Source organism: Podarcis filfolensis (genome assembly GCF_964270895.1).
Source record: "Podarcis filfolensis genome assembly, chromosome: 16".
Lineage (NCBI taxonomy): Eukaryota > Metazoa > Chordata > Lepidosauria > Squamata > Lacertidae > Podarcis > Podarcis filfolensis.
The window spans coordinates 41,926,627-41,947,303 of NC_139620.1; the positions used below are offsets into that span (position 1 = coordinate 41,926,627).

Here is a 20,677-nt window from a genome sequence, read left to right on the forward strand (position 1 = left end):
AGTGGGAGGCTGCGCGCGCGTGCCAAGTTCAAATGTGGAGGAGCGCGGGACAGCAGAAAACCTGGATTGGGAGCCAGGTCCTAAAGCCCGAAAGAGGGGGGGGAGGAGTCGGGAGAATCAGCGTCAGAAGAATCTCGGAGGGCTGAGACTCCGACTAGCAGAAGGACCCAGAGAAAGAAGGAACAGAGGAAAAGGTGGAGTAAGGCTAGAATCGTAAGCTGGTGTCAGGGGGGAGGAGATTCAGATGGGAGTTCTACGGTCTGACGGACAGATGTAGCGTTGCACGCTGCGCGTCTAGAAATGAGACTGAACTTCAATAAAGACTTTTAAACTTGGGCAAGGAGCAGCGTTGGTCTTGTGTGAGCTGGGACCTTGGGCAGCGCTGACAGAAGTCTTTATTGAAGTTCAGTTTCACTTCCAGAGCCGCAGCGTGCAGCTCTACGTCTCAAACTTCAGACCGCTGATGCTCCGTCTGAGTCTCCTCCCCCCAGACACCAGTTTAAGACTCTAGCCTTGCTCCACCTTTTCCTCTGCTCTTTCCGCCTCTGGTTCCGCCTGTCCGTCGGGGTCTCGCCCTTTCTAGACTATTCTGACGCTGAATCCCCTGAGCCTTCCCTCTCCCTCCGGTGGGCTTTAGGAACTGGTTCCCAATCCGGGTCTCCTGCTGTCCCTCGCACCTGTACATTTGAACTTGGCGCGCGCGCCCAGCCGGCAACTTTCCTCCTGACCGTTTCACTGCTGCTGTCACTGCTTCCCCCTTTGGGGAGGCTAGCTGCAACTGACCTCCCCTCCGTTCCCCCACTCTCCGATGGAGGCGTGGTCAGCCATGACTCATCTCCTCTCCCCGCTGGAGGAGACGCTGGTCCTGACACATGTGACTCCTCCCCCCCACTACGCTCCGGTGGGGAAACTGGTCCTGATCCCCCGCTGCTACTTTGGGGTTCCCCGCTGGCCCCTTGTTTCTGGTGCGTCCCCCCTGGGACCCCCCTTGCCCTGACCATCGGCGCCCCCTTCTGGGAATCTTCTGATTCGCTGGAGAAGCTCATGGAATCTCTCGGGTCACTGTCATACTCCCCTACTCTACCCTCGGATTCTTCCCCTTCGCTCTCCATTTCCTCTCTCCCCTGTGCTCTTGCTCCCGAGCCCCTGACAGCGATATTCATAGGTGCCTAAAGGTGTAAACATGGCCGTCTTCCACTCATCACCCTCCCGCATGCGTATAAGGTTGTACGCCCCTCGTAGATCCAACTTGTTGAAGAGTCGTCCCTTCCTCACCGTCGCGAGCAGGTCGTCGATCTTGGGCATGGGGAATGCTGTGGGCTTCGTCCTGGAATTGATGATCCTATAATCAACTACGAGCCTCCGTTGGGGCGTGTCTTTCTTCTTCACGAAAAACACGGGACTGCCCCCCACTGCTTTGGATTCTTGGATGAATCCCCGCTGCAAGTTGTGATCTATGAACTCCCTGAGTTCTTGCAGTTCGTCCTCGGACATGGAATACAGTTTTCCAGTCGGCAGCGTCGCCCCCGGCAGGAGGTCAATCTTGCAGTCGTAAGGCCTGTGGGGAGGCAGCTTATCCGCTTCCCTCTCGCAGAAGACCTCCAAAAACTCCTTGTACTTGTTGGGTACAGCTTGCACCATGCCTAGGTGTAACTGCGGTTCATCCTCTTGCCCCTCGTCCTCCTGGCTGGTCCGGATGCAGTGTTCTGCGCAGTAGGAGGAGCAGAAGGTCAATTGCCGCTGGTACCATGCTAATGCCGGGCTGTGCCTATCCATCCAACTCATACCCAACACTATGGGCGTGTCCGACAGGTGGGTGACGTTGAAGCTGATGACTTCGCGGTGGTTTCCAATTTGCATCACCATAGGCGGTGTTTGCTGTACCACCTCTCCTCCCAGTATCTTCCTGCCGTCGACCGTGACAACGTTTAGGGGCATGGTGGCTGGCAGCAGTGCTATGCGATGTTGCTTGATAAAGTCCACTCCTACAAAGTCTGCGTTGCTCCCAGAGTCAATGGTAATTGGTACTTCCAGGGTGAGCCCATTGGGCAGCTGGAGCGATGCGGTGAGTTGCACCACTGGTTTGGGTGGGAGGGGGTCCGTGGGCTGTAAAATCTCTGGGAACTGCTTCACTGACTCGCCTGGTTGGGCCCCAGTGGTTCCCCTTCCAACCAGGCTTCTTCGTTTAACTGCAGCTGTTCTGGCTGCTGACCTGTTCCCTTTACTGTTGCTGAGGCTGCAGTGTGCTTCTGGAGCCTCTGGGGACACTCTTTGGCCATGTGCTGTGCACTGTCGCAGATGTAACACTTCCTGGTCCCTCTAGGAGCCTTCGCCTTGACTGCTCCCGGTGTTTGGGCTCTGAAGGCAGTCTGAGCCCTAGCACCCCCTATCTCCATCAGCTCTTCTCCGCTCCCCAGTGGAACGCTCCAAGGGCGTTCTTCCAGGCGCACTCCAATCGCCAGCGCTCTTTGGGCAACTTCTATGGTGCTTTTGGGTCTCTCCCCCCATGCCAGCTCATCTTTCACGGCTCCATTTAGCCCCTCCCAGAACAGGTCTCTGACGGCAATGGAGTCCTTCTCCCAGCCCAGCACGTTCAGTAAAGCAAAAAAGCGTGAGTGATATTGCCTCACCGTGGCTTTCCCTTGCTGCAGCCCATGCATTTCCCTCCGAGCCACATCCACATCTACCGTTGATTTCAAACAAGCGTCCATAGCTTTGATAAATGCATCGGAATCTCGGAGGGCGGGGTCATTTTCGCGCCACAAATTCTGCAGCCACGCTTTAGCTTCCCCATGCAGATGAGTAATTATGAATCCCACTTTCTCTTCCTCATCTCTAAAGTCTTTCCGAAGCAAATTGAGCGCGTAAACTATGTCGGCTCTGAAGTTAGGGTACTGCTGCAGGTTCCCGTCGAAGTGGGCTACTATGCTGCCCCCCCTCTTCCCGAGGCCAACTCCCTCCGGCTTGGATCCTGGCAGCCCCTCTTTGCCCCAACGTTCCCACCTGGCCTGTAGATCCCAGCAGAGCGCTGCTGCTTCATCTTCCCTTTTTCTGGATGCCTCTACTTCTGCATACAGCCTAGTGACTGCGCTTAGCAATGAGACCAAAATAACACAACACCGTTGTCAGAGCTACCCTAGGTCCCAGCTCACAAAGGACCAATGCTGCTTCGTTGTTAAGTATAAAAGTCTTTATTGAAGTTCAGTTTCACTTCCAGAGCCGCAGCGCGCAGCCCCACGTCTAAAGTGTCAGACCGCTGATGCTCCGTCTGAGTCTCCTCCCCCTTGACACCAATTTAAGATTCTAGCCTTGCTCCACCTTCTCCGCTGCTCCTTCCTCCTCTGGGTCCGCCTGCCCACCGGGGTTCCGCCCTTTCTAGCCTCTTCTCCCGCTGATTCCCCTGAGCCTTCTCCCTCCCTCCGGCGGGCTTTAGGAGCTGGTTCCCCATCCGGGTCTCCTGCTGTTCTGCGCGCCTGCACATTTGAACTTGGCGCGCGCGCCCAGCCAGCAGCTTTCCTCCTGACCGTTTCACTGCTGCTGTCACTGCTTCCCCCTTTGGGGGGGCTAGCTGCAACTGACCTCCCCTCCGTTGGAGGCGTGGTCAGCCCTGACTCCCTCTCTGGAGGAGACACTGCCCCTGACACATGTGACTCTTCCCCCCCACTACGCTCTGGTGGGGAAACTGGTCCCGATCCTCCACTGCTGCTTTGGGGTTCCCCTCTGGCTCCTTGTTTCTGGTGCGTCCCCCCTGGGACCCCCCTTGCCCTGACCATCGGCGCCCCCTTCTGGGAATCTTCTGATTCGCTGGAGAAGCTCATGGAATCTCTCGGGCCACTGTCATACTCCCCTACGCTGCCCTCGGATTCTTCCCCTTCGCTCTCCCAATCCTCTCTCCCCAGTGCTCCTGCTCCTGATTCCCTGACAACCGTCTTTTCTGTTCTTTTTATATTATATTTTTATTGGTTTTCAAATACAAAAACAAATTTATACACTCCATACATCTTAATTACACATTACTTCTCTTTTTTGACTTCCCTCAATTTGTCTGTAATTCCTTCCCCTTATTACTTTTTACACATTTCTACCGTTTTAACCATTTCCCCTCACAGAGCTTCTTTAAAACTTACAAACATAATTTGATTATCACTCAGTTTTTGCATATATTGAATAAACTTTTCCCAATCTTCTGTAAATCTTTGATATCGTCAATTCCGGATCCTTCTTGTCATTCTATCCAATTCTGCATAGTCGATCATTTTAGTTCTCCCTTCTTCTATCGTAGGTAGCTCCTCTTGTTTCCATTTCTGGGCCATCAATATTCTTGCTGCTGTCACTGCATATAAAAATAACTTCTTTTCTTTCTTGTTTATCTCATTACCTGTAATACCTAGTAAGAATGCTTCTGATTTCTTAACAAATGTATATTTCAACATTTTCTTCAATTCATTATAAATCATCTCCCAAAAGCATTTTACCTTCTTACATTCCCAGCACATATGAAAAATGGTACCTTCTTTTTCTTTACATTTCCAGCATTTGTTACTTGTCTTACACATTTTTGCTAACTTCACAGGTGTTACATACCATCAGTACATCATTTTCATAACATTTTCTTTTATGACTGTGCATGCAGTGAATCTTAAACCTTCTTTCCAAAGTCTTTCCCAGTCCTCCATTTGTATGTTATACCCTATATCTTTGGCCCAGTCAATCATAACTGATTTTACCTCCTCATCCTTAGTACACCATTCCAGTAATATCTTATACATTTTCGCTAAAATCTTAAAATCATTATTCAATATTTCTGTCTGGAATTTTGATTATCATTTGGAAAAAATGCAGCCAGTCATTCACATAATCCTTCTTCAAATGGTCTCATTTTCCATTTTCCTTCACTTTTATATATTAACTTCTCATATGTCACCCATCCCCCTGTCATACTGACTTTCTTCACGCTCATCGCCTCCAATGGTGACAACCAATATGGAGTTTTTTGTTCCAGCAAGTTTTTATATCTTTCCCACACTTCAATCAAAGACCTTCTTATAATGTGATTTTCAAATCCTTTATGTACCCGTTTCTTGTCATACCACAAATATGCGTGCCACCTGAATCTATTGTCAAAACCTTCAAGATCTAACACATCCGTATCTTCTAATTTCATCCATTCCTTCAACCAACGGAGGCAAGATGCTTCGTAATAAAAATTCAAGTATGGCAGGGCGAAGCCTCCTCTTTCTTTTGCGTCTGTCAATATCTTAAATTTTATCCTCGGCTTCTTACCCTCCCAGATATACCTTGAAATTTCTCTTTGCCAATTTTTAAAAATTGCTGCCCCCTTGATTACTGGAACTGTTTGGAATAAGAATAACATCTTCGGTAGCACATTCATTTTTATCGTTGCAATTCTTCCCCAAAATGACAATTTCATTCTTCCCCACACCTCTAAATCCCTTTTAATCTTATTCCATGTTGGGATATAATTATTCTGAAACAAGTCAATACTCCTGGGGGCTAACCAAACTCCTAAATATTTAACTTTCTTAACCACTTCTATTTCAGTTTGCTGCTGTAATCTGTTAACTATCTCCTGGCCTATATTTTTAGTAATTGCTTTAGTTTTTTCTTATTCAAAATAAATCCTGCCAACTGACCACGTGTAGACACAAAGTCAGAAAAGCTAAAGCACAGAATGAACTCAGGCTTGCTAGAGAGGTTAAAAGCAACAAAAAAGGCTTTTATGGGTATGTTTGTAGCAAAAGGAAGAACAAAGAAACAGTGGGGTCACTCAGAGGAGAAGATGGTGAAATGCAAACAGGGGACACAGAAAGGGCTGAACTCCTCAATGCCTTCTTTGCCTCAGTCTTCTCCGATAAAGAAAACAATGCCCGACCTGAAGAATTTGGAGCAACTGATTCAGCAGAGGAAACACAGCCCAGAATAACTAAGGAGATAGTACAAGAATACTTGGCTAGTTTAGATGTATTCAAGTCTCCAGGGCCAGATGAACTGCATCCAAGAGTATTAAAAGAACTGGCAGATGTGATCTCAGAACCACTGGCAGTCATCTTTGAGAATTCGTGGAGAACAGGCGTTGTCCCGGCAGATTGGAGGAGGGCAAATGTTGTCCCTATTTTCAAAAAGTGGAAAAGAGAGGACCCAAATAATTACCGCCCAGTCAGTCTGACATCAATACCAGGGAAGATCCTGGAGCAGATCATTAAGCAAACAGTCTGTGAGCACCTAGAAAGGAATGCTGTGATGACCAATAGTCAGCATGGATTTCTGAAAAATAAGTCATGTCAGACTAACCTGATCTCGTTTTTTGACAGAATTACAAGCCTGGTAGATGAAGGGAACGCAGTGGATGTAGCCTACCTTGATTTCAGCAAGGCATTTGACAAGGTGCCCCATGATATTCTTGTAAAGAAGCTGGTAAAATGCGGTCTTGACTATGCTACCACTCAGTGGATTTGTAACTGGCTGACTGACCGAACCCAAAGGGTGCTCATCAATGGTTCCTCTTCATCTTGGAGAAGAGTGACTAGTGGGGTGCCACAGGGTTCTGTCTTATTCAACATCTTTATCAACAACTTGGATGATGGACTCAAGGGCATCCTGATCAAATTTGCAAATGACACCAAACTGGGAGGGGTGGCTAACACCCCAGAGGACAGGATCACATTTCAAAACGACCTTGACAGATTAGAGAACTGGGCCAAAACAAACAAGATGAATTTTAACAGGGAGAAATGTAAAGTATTGCACTTGGGCAAAAAAAATGAGAGGCACAAATACAAGATGGGTGACACCTGGCTTGAGAGCAGTACATGTGAAAAGGATCTAGGATCTGGTTGACCACAAACTTGACATGAGCCAACAGTGTGACACGGCAGCTAAAAGAGCCAATGCAATTCTGGGCTGCATCAATAGGAGTATAGCATCTAGATCAAGGGAAGTAATAGTGCCACTGTATTCTGCTCTGGTCAGACCTCACCTGGAGTACTGTGTCCAGTTCTGGGCACCACAGTTCAAGAAGGACACTGACAAACGTGTCCAGAGGAGGGCAAGCAAAATGGTCAAAGGCCTGGAAACGATGCCTTATAAGGAACGGCTAAGGGAGCTGGGCATGTTTAGCCTGGAGAAGAGGAGGTTAAGGGGTGATATGATAGCCATGTTCAAATATATAAAAGGATGTCACATAGAGGAGGGAGAAAGGTTGTTTTCTGCTGCTCCAGAGAAGCGGACACGGAGCAATGGATCCAAACTACAAGAAAGAAGATTCCACCTAAACATTAGGAAGAACTTCCTGACAGTAAGAGCTGTTCGACAGTGGAATTTGCTGTCAAGGAGTGTGGTGGAGTCTCCTTCTTTGGAGGTCTTTAAGCAGAGGCTTGACAACCATATGTCAGGAGTGCTCTGATGGTGTTTCCTGCTTGGCAGGGGGTTGGACTCAATGGCCCTTGTGGTCTCTTCCAACTCTATGATTCTATGATTCTAGGTTGGATGGCCATCTGTCATGGAGTTCATTTAGTTGAGATTCCTGCATTCTTGTAATTTTGAAGAAAAATGTAGCCAATCCACCTCACATTTTTTAAATGGAATGGTTCAGCACAACCAGCAATTTTTAAAGGAAACTTGTGGAGTGTTTATTGTAAATTGAGCCTTTCACTGCAACATGTCTACTCAGAAGTAAGCCCCACTGAATTCAATGGAGCTTATTCCCAGGTCATTGCGTAAAGGCTTGCAGACTTTTACCATTTTTGACCCTGGTGAAAGAAAGCCTAGTTTTGCCCCTGCAAGCAGCATATTGATACAAATGAAGAATATCATTGCAGACCTCCTGCAAACTTGCCCCCTCCCAGGCCTTGCAGAGAGGAAGAGAGGGAGGAACCTTGGCTCCCTGACTTAGTTCTCTCCTACATGAGAAGGGCAGGAGATCCATGCATCCTCCCCCCGCAGCCCTGGGACTCCCCCTTCTCCCCAGTACACCTTTGGCAGAATGATAGAATCATAGAATTGTAAAGTTGCAAGGAACCCATGACAGATGACCAATGTTTAAAAACCTTCAATGAAAGAGAGTCCACATTCTCCTGAGGGAGAGTGTTCCACTGTCAAATAGCTCTTGCTATCAGAAAGTTCTTCCTGAATAAAGAGAAGATTCATCAGGTACTTGCAGAGGGGAGAGACAAAAGCCACCCCTTCCCCTTTCAGGAAGAGACTTGGGAGTGTGAAGAGAATGATGGGAAAGGGGGAATGGATGGGGCAGTTGTTTAATTTTTAACTGTTTAAATGTCACTCTTGGAGTTGGGACCCGAAGGCCCTCCTGTTGGGGAAAGAAATAATGGAGAAAAGCTACTTTCTGCTTGTGACTTCTGTGCATCAGGAAATCCTGAGAGAGGCATAGGAGGCGGTGCACTTGCATCCTCTGAGGATGCCAAAGCTGGGGGCTTATGATTTCAATTAACTGCTTGTGGCCTTCAACCAGAAGGCTTGTGAGCCCCTTGCTGGGCTCCTGTCCTGAGCTGCAAATTTTCTGTGAGGTGAGTGAGGCTGAGAGACTTCAGAGAAGTGTGACTAGCCCAAGGTCACCCAGCAGCTGCATGTGGAGGAGCGGGGAATCGAACCCGGTTCACCAGATTACGAGTCCACCACTCTTAACCACTACACCACACTGGCTCTCAGTCTTTTATATGGAAGATGCCTGATGCATATGGGGGCCTGGAAAACTTTGCCTGTAGCATTCCCAAATGCCAGCTTAATAACTAAGAGAGGAAAGTCCCTGAAACATACCAGAACTGCTTTGTTATCTTTCCACAAAATAAATACATCTATATAACACCTGTTGGTTGGATGCCACCCACAATCTCTGGTGATGTTTGGCAAGATTCTAGGGGAGTCCCAGGCACTTACCCAGGGTCTGTGTTCCCTTGAGAATGAAGGCATGGAGGAGGCTGTTGTAGCTTTAAGAAATATGATATATTGACATATCTACACCTGAATTTGGATGGAAGGAGTCCAGATCTAACAACGTGGTCATCCAAGAGGGGTTTGTTCCCCACAGCAGTGCAGCAGTGGAGTCCAAGGCATCTCTCCCAGCCTCCCTTCAGCCATCCTGCCAAAATGGTTCTCTCCTTTGTTCTCAGCCCACAACTCTACATATGACATCATGCTCTGCTACCCCGGTAACCTTCCAAATCTCCTGTCTCTGTTTGTACATCTGGGCAGGGGGGAAGGACAGTTCTCTTGCATTACCAATGGCCCTCAGTGACCCTGCATCACTTCTTAGTAGCCCTAGCGTAGCCAGGTTGTTTTGCATAAGCTTGCCCATAATTCGTCTGCAGTTTGTATTTTCCCTTCATATTCCAAATGGATGCTTTATTTGAGATTCCTGCATTGCAAGCGGTTGGACAATAACCCTATGAATCAAAACCCTATCATTTATTATTTTCTTGGGGTTGGGGGGGTTCCCCTCTCAAATTCATAGAACACCTATATTGCCGCTAGAAGAAGTTGTTCAAGCACATGTCAGCAGGATTGCTGCTCTTGAGGGACAGGCTCATCGGACTTCCTTGAGTGGGAATTGACCTCCTGAGGGTGACATGAACATGTTCCTCATCAACAGCACCTGGAAGAGCTACCTAAAGGTAGATGTTGGTCTATGTCCCACCGTCTCCGCCCTGGCCCACCACCTAAGGATACCAGCTGCTGCAGCATCTGGCTAGGCTGGCTAAGCAATGGACATTATGTTTATTTCAATGAACTGAATAGAGTGAAAGATTATGAGTCATGGGGGCATGGAGAGTGCGTGTATTAACAGCGCTTGGTTTATTTTTTTAGTTGCTAATACTGTTTTATAGATTATAAATGCTTTGTTAATCATATAATATGACTTTTGCTGTAATTGTAATGTTTAGCATATTTTTGTTGCCGCTTTGTTAATACACTGGTACCTCAGGTTACAAACACTTTGGGTTACAAACTCCACTAACCTGGAAGTAGTACCTTGGGTTGAGAACTTAGCCCCAGGATGAGAACGGAAATCGCGCACCAGCGGGAAAGCGCGCCTCAGGTACCACTGTTGTGTTTTCTAGGCTGTAATTGTTTTTACTGATGATTTGTTAGGCTGAAAGAGCTGCTTAATGCCCCAATGCTGGGTCTGAATACAAAACACTCTGAAAACTTGGGGAACCTACAGCCCAGACCTCCTACAAACCCAAAGGAGCAGCAATCTTATCTCCTTCAGAAATGTTACTAAAAATAGCCTAACTGCATGGACAAGAGTCAATGTGAAAGCTGTGTAAACATTCTTTCTTCTCTTCTCTCCATTCTGGGAGATTAGACGACTTCCAGGTGCACACAGGATTCCGCATTCTCAGTGAGGCCAGTTTGAGAGAAGAGAACATGCTGTGGCTGAGTTGCAGTTTACTGCTGGCGGCTCTTGCAGGTACAACCCCCCCAAAAAAAAAAATCTGGACAGTTTATCTGCCCAAGAATAGTCATGAAATGTTGGGTGAGGATGAACAAAACTGCAGTACAGAAGCTGGAATGCAAATCCACGGCCATCAATCCAGAAGAGGGCTAAGATTTCAGTGTGCAAGTAGAGGTGTCCTGGCAACAGAGGAGGGGAAGGAGAAACAGGCAGTTAAGCCAGGAAACAGAAATGCAGGAGGGCTATCTCCATTATCAGTCATACTCAGATTTAACCCACTGATATTAAAGGGCATGCCTAACTTAAGTTCACTGATTTCAGTGGGACAACTCTGAGTATTACTTAGTTGGATACAACCCAAAAACCCACTCTCTACACTAACCATTCAGACTATTCACCCAGCCCCACTTTATTAAAAAATCTCAGTGGTGTTAGACTAACCATAGCAGCATTTGGTCAATCTGTGCTGTCCATCACTGAATTTGTTCTGTAACAGTGTGTGAAACTGACATATCCCTAAGCAACTCGGTCCCAAAGTACCATGAGACCCCAAAGTACTTACTTTCCAACGTGACCACCAAGATCTGTTGATGGGGCACTTCTGCTGGACTCCTCACCCCAATGAACCCTGAGGTTTAGCTGGACGTCATTAGGGATTGAGCCTTTGGTGTGGCAGCCACTGCCCTGTGGAACTCCCTGCCACCAAGAGCCATCCCTCCCTTCAGACATCTTTTGAAAACTTTAATGTTTAGAGAAGCCTTTGTAACATGAATCTTCTTTCATAGTATTGTAGAGTTGGAAGGGACCCCTAGGGTCATCTAGTTCAATCCCCTGCAATGCAGGAATCTCAACTCTGTTAACTAATTAGTATTTAATGGCATTTTAATGATGTTTTCATGCTGATTTTATTCCCATATATAATAATACACTTATACAGTACATATATATGTGCAGGTTGTAAGAAAATAAATTAACAGCTCATATCAGAATAATCAAAAGCAGTCAATTATTTGGGCTGATTGTACAAAGAGGAAATGTCACTATTACATGGGGCAAACCAGCAGTGTACTATATAGTTACTTGTTATAGTTACTGTTTTGGAATAGTCTACAATAATACATTATGATCTTTCCTGTGGTTTAAAACTGTGGCTTTTATTTTAGCAGTATGAGTGATGGTATGTAGAACTCTGGCAGAAATTAATCAGGAACAGTTGCCAGCCACACTTACTTGCAATATGAGACCAATAATTAAAAGGATTCCTATGCAGGGAGATGGAGGTGGAAAGCAGGATATGGTGGCAAAAAGTTGAGCCTTTGTTTACGAGCAGGAAGAGATTGCATGCAGCGCCCTCATCTAGCTACCGTAGTCTGGCTGACAGATGTCATGGGATAGGCTGGATACCATTTCCTGAGTTCATGAGGCCACATTGCATTTTAGCATGTTCCTAACCATTGAAGAAGTCTTGATTTTTTCCTCTACCAATTATATATTGAGCTATTGCAGCTGCTGAGAAGTTGGTAGTGCCAAGTGCCAACAAGATTCTGTGCCATGGGAAGTCTCCCTCCAGTCAGTGCACCATGTCTGCAGTGGGGCCCTCATCAGCCAAGAATGGGTGTTGTCCTCAGCTCAATGCAGCAGGAGGTGGGTATAAGCCTGCTTCACACCCTTTGCACACAATCTGTCTCCCACAGGGAATAAAGTCCATTCTCTGCTGTTGGCTGCTCTGTTCTCATGTGAAATAGGAGGGCAACTTGTGCATTTGACTGCCTGCCTACAAGAATCCTTGAGGGTCATCAAGGAATCTTTCAACCCAGGCTGAGGCAGAAAAACTCTAGGGAGAACACTATTGACCCACCTAGAATCATAGAATCATAGAGTTGGAAGAGACCACAAGGGCCATCGAGTCCAACCCCCTGCCAAGCAGGAAACACCATCAGAGCACTCCTGACATATGGTTGTCAAGCCTCTGTTTAAAGACCTCCAAAGAAGGAGACTCCACCACACTCCTTGGCAGTAAATTCCACTGTCAAACAGCTCTTACTGTCAGGAAGTTCTTCTTTCTTGTAGTTTTCTTGGAATCTTGTAGTTTTCTTGTAGTCTTTCTTGGAATCTTCTTTCTTGTAGTTTGGAACCATTGCTCCGTGTCCGCTTCTCTGGAGCAGCAGAAAACAACCTTTCTCCCTCCTCTATGTGACATCCTTTTATATATTTGAACATGGCTATCATATCACCCCTTAACCTCCTCTTCTCCAGGCTAAACATGCCCAGCTCCCTTAGCCGTTCCTCATAAGGCATCGTTTCCAGGCCTTTGACCATTCTGGTTGCCCTCCTCTGGACACGTTCCAGTTTGTCAGTGTCCTTCTTGAACTGTGGTGCCCAGAACTGGACACAGTACTCCAGGTGAGGTCTGACCAGAGCAGAATACAGTGGCACTATTAGTCTGACATGACTTATTTTGCAGAAATCCATGCTGACTATTCGGGCATTGTTTTCTTTATCGGAGAAGACTGAGGCAAAGAAGGCATTGAGGAGTTCAGCCCTTTCTGTGTCCCCTGTTTGCATTTCACCATCTTCTCATCTGAGTGACCCCACTGTTTCTTTGTTCTTCCTTTTGCTCCGAACATACCCATAAATGCCTTTTTGTTGCTTTTAACCTCTCTAGCAAGCCTGAGTTCATTCTGTGCTTTAGCTTTTCTGACTTTGTGTCTACACGTGCTGGCTATTTGTTTGAATTCCTCTTTGGTGGTTTCCCCCCTTTTCCATTTTTTGTACACATCCTTTTTTAATCTTAACTCAGTTAAAAGTTCTTTAGATAGCCACCCTGGCTTCTTTAGGCACCTTCCATGTTTCCGTCTCATTGGTATTGCCTGAAGTTGTGCTTTTACTATCTCCCTCTTAACAAACTCCCAGCCATCATGAACTCCCTTTCCTTTTAGTATTACTGTCCATGGGATCTCACCCAGCACTTCCCTAAGTTTTATGAAGTCGGCTTTCTTAAAGTCAAGAAATTGAGTCCTAGTATGTTTGGCTGCTCCTTTTCGCTGTATAGTAAACTTCAGAAGAGCATGATCACTCGCGCCTAATGATCTTTCCACTTCTACCCCACTAACCAGGTCATCAACATTGGTTAGGACCGGATCTAAAATGGCTGTTCCTCTTGTTGCTTCTCCCACTTTCTGGACAATGAAGTTGTCTGCAAGGCCAGTGAGGAATCTGTTTGACCTTATGCTCTTGGCTGAGTTTGACATCCAACAAATATCCGGGTAATTGAAGTCCCCCATTACTACTATCTCCCTTCCTTTTGCATGCTTGGCCATCTGTTCCAGGAAGGCATCATCTATGTCCTCCGTTTGGCTTGGGGATCTATAGTAAACTCCCACAATGAGGTCACTGTTATTCTTCTCTCCCTTAATTTTGACCCAAATGCTCTCACTTTGGCTTTGAGGTTCTAAATCTTGGATCTCTTCACAGGCATACACATCCCTGACATATAACGCCACTCCTCCTCCTTTCTTGTCTGGTCTGTTTCTCTGAAATAGATTGTATCCCTCCATTATTACATTCCAATCGTGGGACTTATCCCACCAGGTTTCAGTGATGCCTATTATGTCATATTTAGTTTGCTGTACCAAGAGCTCAAGCTCATCTTGTTTATTTCCCATGCTTTGCGCATTAGTGTACAGACATTGAAGTCCATTAATCATTCCCCCGTGTCTCTTATTTAAGGATTTTTTCCTCCCACCACTAGGTCTGCGTGCTGTTTGCTTCATTTGGTCTATGACATTGGGATGATCATCTTCATCAATTGATAGACTTCAGGAGCACTGTCTCCCTCCCCCACATTAGTCAGTTTAAAGCCCTCCTGATGAGGTTTCTGAGATTTTTGGCAAAAACATTCCTCCCAACCGTTGTGAGGTGCAGCCCATCGCTTGCCAGAAGTCCATCTTCAAGAAACTGCAGTCCGTGATCTAAGAATCCAAACCGTTCCTGTTTACACCATTTGCGAAGCCAGCTGTTCACTTCCACTATTTTTCCCTCTCTCCCTGGGCCACGTCGTTTAACTGGGAGGACAGATGAGATGACAATTTGTGCATTTAATTGCTTCAATTTCCTGCCCAGAGCCTCATAGTCTCTTTTGATCTTCTGGAGGCTATTGTGATGCATGAGATAAATGACACCATGCAAAAAAGGGAAGGGTAGATGAACGGCAAATGGTGGGAGGGAGGCACCAACAATTCATTGTACTATGATAGATTCATGGCAGGTGACAGTGCCCCCTTGAAGCAGAAAGAGCTCAAGGTGAGAGGGGTGAGGCCTGAGCATAAGAGTCTCCCTCCTGCCTTGCCCCAGGCAGCTGCTCAGGATCAACATATTTTGGGCTTACAGCTGATGGAACAGACAACCTTCTGCAGTGCTCCTACCTTCCAGTCACATCTGATATCACGTGCAACAATGTCTACCCAGGACGGTTCACTGACAGGATGCTTTGTGCTGGACAGCTGGACAGCAGCCAAGATGCCTGCAAGGTGAGGCTCTTCACTTTTCACTGGGAAGTCCAGTGATTGGGGGGCGGGGAGCAGACAAGCAGAGGCATACCTTGACTCCCTTGTGATCTTGGCCAGAAGCTGTATCAGTACACCTGAAGCTGGGAGAGACCATGGACCAGAAACTCTAAAGGTTTGCTTTTTGTCACCTTTCATGCTCTGCCTGTGATTTTCTCCATGACCACCAGGACTGCTCTTCTTCCTCTCTCCCTCCCTCTCTTCCTGCAACTCTCACCTGCTGTCTCTATCTTTCTTCTATCCAAGCGCCACTTGGCGCTCCACTCACAGTTCCAATAGCACCACTGGCCAACCTGGGAGATGGTCCTGCAGGGCTGATGAGATGGGTGCCTAGAGGAGCCTGCATGCCTTGCCTGGCCTCCCAGGTGGGCATGTGTGCTCCTAGCCACTTCAAGCCATGGGTGAGAGGTGTGGTTTTGGTGGCCCCCTGCACCTGCACTTTTTGGTGGGAGGTAAGGTCACATAGGTGTCCCTGATTTTGAGTTCAGTAACATGGTCTAATTATGTGCATCCACACACACCATAGATGAATGCTTCCCTTCAGACTAGAGCTGTCTCCAACCAAATCACTCACAAGCACAAGCATGCTCCGTAGGCAGGCTAGTAGCTACTGGCCGGACATTAACCAGAACTAAACAACAAAGCATAATATATTTGAAAAGTACAATAAACAGGCATGTGCCAAATCCTCCCCATATCAAAGTTAAATAGCATTTATGTCATTCCCGCATTCTTGAGAGGGACAGAGGGGCTGTAAGCGCAAGCGCACACCCACCCCAACAGGGGAAGGGAAATTCTCCAGCTGCAAGAGCCAACTTCTTGGGACCACTCAGGAGGTACTTGTGGCTGGGGAAAGCCTCACACAGCTCCCTCTCTCCTGCTGCAGGCAGTGCTCCAGGGCCTGAGAGTTCAAATAACAACAGTGATAAATTGCCATGATTTGATCCTGTCCCCTGAAGAGTCCCAAAGCTGTTGTCTATGTCTTAGGGAGATGTGGGCAGCCCCCTGGTGTGTGAAGAAGCCCTCCAAGGACTGCTGTCCTGGAAGAAAAGCTGCAGTGAAGAGAACCGGCTGGGGCTGTACACCAAGGTCTGCATCTTTGAAGACTGGATCCACTACACAATTGCCAACAACTGAAGAGCAATAAAGCCAGATTGAGCTCTGACCTGGTATCTTGCTGCTCTGAGAGAGGCCCTGTGATCTGGCACCACCAGCAATGCAATGACTGTACAGGCCCGGCTACTGTGGAAGAGAAGGCTTCAAGAAAGTCTACCCCCCAGTCTGCCCACCACCAGAGGGGTCATGGCTGAGGCAAGGGAGCAGAATCGAATGATTTGCTCCCTCACTCCTCAGCTTCCGGCACACCTCCTGGAATAGCTTGATTTCACATTATGGTAGATGTTGGTTAGGTTTTACCATGTAGGTGAGGGAATATGTTAACCAAATTTTATCCACAAACTCGGCCAACAGACAAAACATCAGCTTATTGCTTGTGTTTAGAAGCACATTGCTGAGCATCTTAAACAGTAAAAACAAAAGCCTTTAGGCTGATCTCCTCCTTCTGTTACCCCATTTATTATAGAAACAGGCCACCAACTGGGAAGTATGCTTAAAACGTATAGTTTACTCACAGTCAAGCACCTGTCCTTAGCAACAACAGCTTTAAAAATAAATGCAGGTAAAATACTTGTATTTATAGTGAAAGCAGCCTCAGGCATAAGCCTGATGCTGGAGCAAGCAGATACAAGTCTTCTCCCATTGGCTGGTTGAAGAGAGAGAGAGAGAGAGAGAGAGAGAGAGAGAGAGAGAGAGAAGGAACAGAAAATACTTCTTTGCTTCTTCCCTCCCAAGAGAGGAGGTGAAATGAAATAACACAGAGCCTTCTCTACCAATTGCATTGGTCTGAGTCCACCTAACAGCAATACTGCTCTGTGATTTTAATCCCCACACATGCTTACTAGTAAGAATATGCATTTTTAGATTTGATTTCTAAACACCCACAATATTTACTCCATGGAGCAGTTTCGTTAGCATCCCAGCCTTCCATGGTCTAACACAGTGAAAGCTCCATGAAAGAACCTACCACACCAGCACCCACCTAGGCTCTGAAGTCTGCCTGTTTGTGAAGTGAGGCACTTGGGGTGCTCAGAGGCCCGACCCCTCCAATGGATGTAAGTTGCAGAGCTGCTGATTTCCATACCCCCTAAGGTACCCATCTCTGCGACGTCACTGTTTCTGCCAAGAAAGTGCCTGGTAGGTTGAGGCACAACCTCTTCAGTTCTTTGCTCTTCATCAAAACGGGCAATCAGTTGTACTTAAGGAGGCCATCCAACAGTCCCTTGCCTGAGCTAAGCCAAGCCCCCTTGCCCACCTCACCAGCTTCTTACAGAGATCTCAGTTCTGTTTTCCCACCATTGCCAACCACAGAGATGCCAACTGAGAGTGCCCACAAATGGCAAGTTTAGTTGAGTGTTGTCAGGGGCTCGGGAGCAGGAGCACAGGGGAAAGAGGAAATGGAGAGCGAAGGGGAAGAATCCGAGGGCAGCGTAGGGGAGTATGACAGTGACCCGAGAGATTCCATGAGCTTCTCCAGCGAATCAGAAGATTCCCAGAAGGGGGCGCCGATGGTCAGGGCAAGGGGGGTCCCAGGGGGGACGCACCAGAAACAAGGAGCCAGCGGGGAACCCCAAAGCAGCAGCGGGGGATCAGGACCAGTTTCCCCACCAGAGCGTAGTGGGGGGGAAGAGTCACATGTGTCAGGACCAGCGTCTCCTCCAGCGGGGAGAGAAGATGAGTCAGGGCTGACCACGCCTCCATCGGAGAGTGGGGGAATGGAGGGGAGGTCAGTTGCAGCTAGCCTCCCCAAAGGGGGAAGCAGTGACAGCAGCAGTGAAACGGTCAGGAGGAAAGTTGCCGGCTGGGCGCGCGCGCCAAGTTCAAATGTACAGGCGCGAGGGACAGCAGGAGACCCGGATTGGGAACCAGCTCCTAAAGCCCGCCGGAGGGAGGGGGAAGGCTCAGGGGATTCAGCGTCAGAAGAGTCTAGAAAGGGCGAGACCCCGACGGACAGGCGGAACCAGAGGCGGAAAGAACAGAGGAAGAGGTGGAGCAAGGCTAGAGTCTTAAACTGGTGTCTGGGGGGAGGAGATTCAGACGGAGCATCAGCGGTCTAGAGTTTGAGACATAGAGCTGCACGCTGCGGCTCTGGAAGTGAAACTGAACTTCAATAAAGACTTTCATACTTAACAACGAAGCGGCGTTGGTCCTTTGTGAGCTGGGACCTCGGGCAGCTCTGACAAGTGGACTTCATCAAGCAACATCACATAGCACTCCTACCAGCCACGATGCCCCTAAACGTCGTCACGGTCGATGGCAGGAAGATACTGGGAGGAGAGGTGGTACAGCAAACACCGCCTATGGTAATGCAAATTGGAAACCACCGCGAAGTCATCAGCTTCAACGTCACCCACCTGTCAGACACGCCCATAGTGTTGGGTATGAGTTGGCTGGATAGGCACAGCCCGGCATTAGCATGGTACCAGCGGCAATTGACCTTCTGCTCCTCCTACTTCGCAGAACACTGCATCCAGACCCGCCAGGAGGAGGAGGGGCAAGAGGATGAACCGCAGTTACACCTAAGCATGGTGCAAGCGGTACCCAACAAGTACAAGGAGTTTTTGGAGGTCTTCTGCGAGAGGGAAGCGGATAACCTGCCTCCCCACAGGCCTTACGACTGCAAGATTGACCTCCTGCCGGGAGCGACGCTGCCGACTGGGAAACTGTATTCCATGTCTGAAGACGAACTGCAAGAACTCAGGGAGTTCATAGATCACAACTTGAAGCGGGGGTTCATCCAAGAATCTAATGCAGTGGGGGGCAGTCCCGTGTTTTTCGTGAAGAAGAAGGACACGCCCCAACACAGGCTCATAGTTGATTATAGGATCATAAATTCCAAAACAAAGCCCGCAGCATTCCCCATGCCCAAGATCGACGACCTGCTTGCGACGGTGAGGAAGGGACGGATCTTCACCAAGTTGGATCTACGAGGGGCGTACAACCTTATACGCATGCGGGAGGGCGATGAGTGGAAGACAGCCATGTTTACACCTTTAGGCACCTATGAATATCGCGTAATGCCTTTTGGTCTGCAAAATGGCTCCCATACCTTCCAAGCTTTCATGCATCACGTGTTAGCGGGACTCCTCTACAAGAAGTGCGTCTGCTTCCTGGACGACATCCTGGTCTTCTCGGAATCGCAGGAGGCTCACGAGAGGGAGGTCAAGGAGGTCCTGCAGAGGCTACGGGAGCACAGACTTTGCGCCAAATTAGAGAAGTGCCAGTTCGACATGACGGAGGTGGATTTCCTGGGCTACAAGCTGTCCGACAAGGGACTCGCCATGGACAGCACCAAGGTCCACGCGGTGTTGGACTGGAAGAGCCCGCGCAATCGGAAGGAGGTCCAGAAGTTCGTCGGCTTCGCCAACTTTTATCGCAAGTTCATCAAAGGGTTCGCGAAGGAGACGGCGGCCATCACGGACACTCTCAGCTCCAAGAAGAAGAAGTTCACCTGGACGGACCAGGCGGAGCAGTCCTTTCGGAGACTCAAGCGTCTCTTCGCGTCCGAAGAACAGCTGCTACATGTAAACCCCAGCAGACCAATGAGGGTTGAGACGGACGCCTCGGACAGAGCGGTGGGGGCCGTCCTGTTGCAGCAAGATCCGCAAGGGGAATGGAGGCCGTGCGCATTCTACTCCAGGAAACTCAGCAAGGCGGAACAGAACTACACCATCTGGGACAGGGAGTTGCTGGCCATTCATGCAGCTTTCAAGGCGTGGCGGCACTTCCTCGTTGGAGCCAGGCACACAGTGCAAGTCCGCACGGACCATAAGAACCTGGAGTACTGGCGCACGGCGCGGTTCCTGAACCAGAGACACATTCGCTGGGCGGAGTTCTTTGCGGATTTCGATTTCCGGATAGAATACATCCCGGGAGACAACAAAGTCATGGCGGATGCACTATCCAGGAAGCCGCAGTATCTCGAGGAAGTGGCGCCGGTGGCGGCCAAGCACATTTTCGCACCGAAAGCGTGGGCGTGCGCTTCAGCTGCCGTGGACCTGGACGCGGTGCGTCGAGCGCTGCAGACGGATTTGTTCGCACAATCCAAGATGGAGGAGGTGCGAAAAGGCACAGCGAAGGACGACGAGTTCCAGATACGAGACGGACTGCTCATCCGCAAAGGGGCTCTCTACGTACCCGGAGACGACCTCCGCGCGAAAGTCTTGCAGCAGCTACACGACGCGCCCAGCGCTGGGCACTTCGGCAAGGACAAAACGGCGGAATTAGTAACCAGAGACTTTTGGTGGCCCAAGGTGAGGGGAGAAGTCGCGGATTACGTCTCCAGGTGTGACACCTGCCAAAGGGCCAAGCCAGTACACAGGAAGCCGGCGGGTCTACTAGAACCCCTACAGACGCCGCTCGAACCGTGGGAGAAAGTGGCCCTGGACTTTGTCACGGATCTGCCCAGCTCGCGAGGCAAAACAGCGGTGCTCGTGGTCGTAGACATGTTCACCAAGATGGTCACTTTATTCCGTGCGCGAAGGTGGCCACAGCGGAACAGACCGCCAAGCTGTTCATAGACCACGTGTTCAAAGCTCACGGCTTGCCGCGGTCCATCCTGTCC

At 48.6% G+C, this 20,677-nt stretch overlaps 1 long non-coding RNA gene across 1 annotated transcript; it reads left to right on the top strand.

The window, feature by feature from the left end:
- Positions 1-14,689: 14,689 nt before the first annotated feature.
- Positions 14,690-16,162, top strand: LOC310751420. The gene is made up of 2 exons (XR_014542474.1): positions 14,690-14,961; positions 15,985-16,162. It is a non-coding gene; the product is annotated as an uncharacterized lncRNA (long non-coding RNA).
- The last annotated feature ends 4,515 nt before the right edge of the window (positions 16,163-20,677 follow it).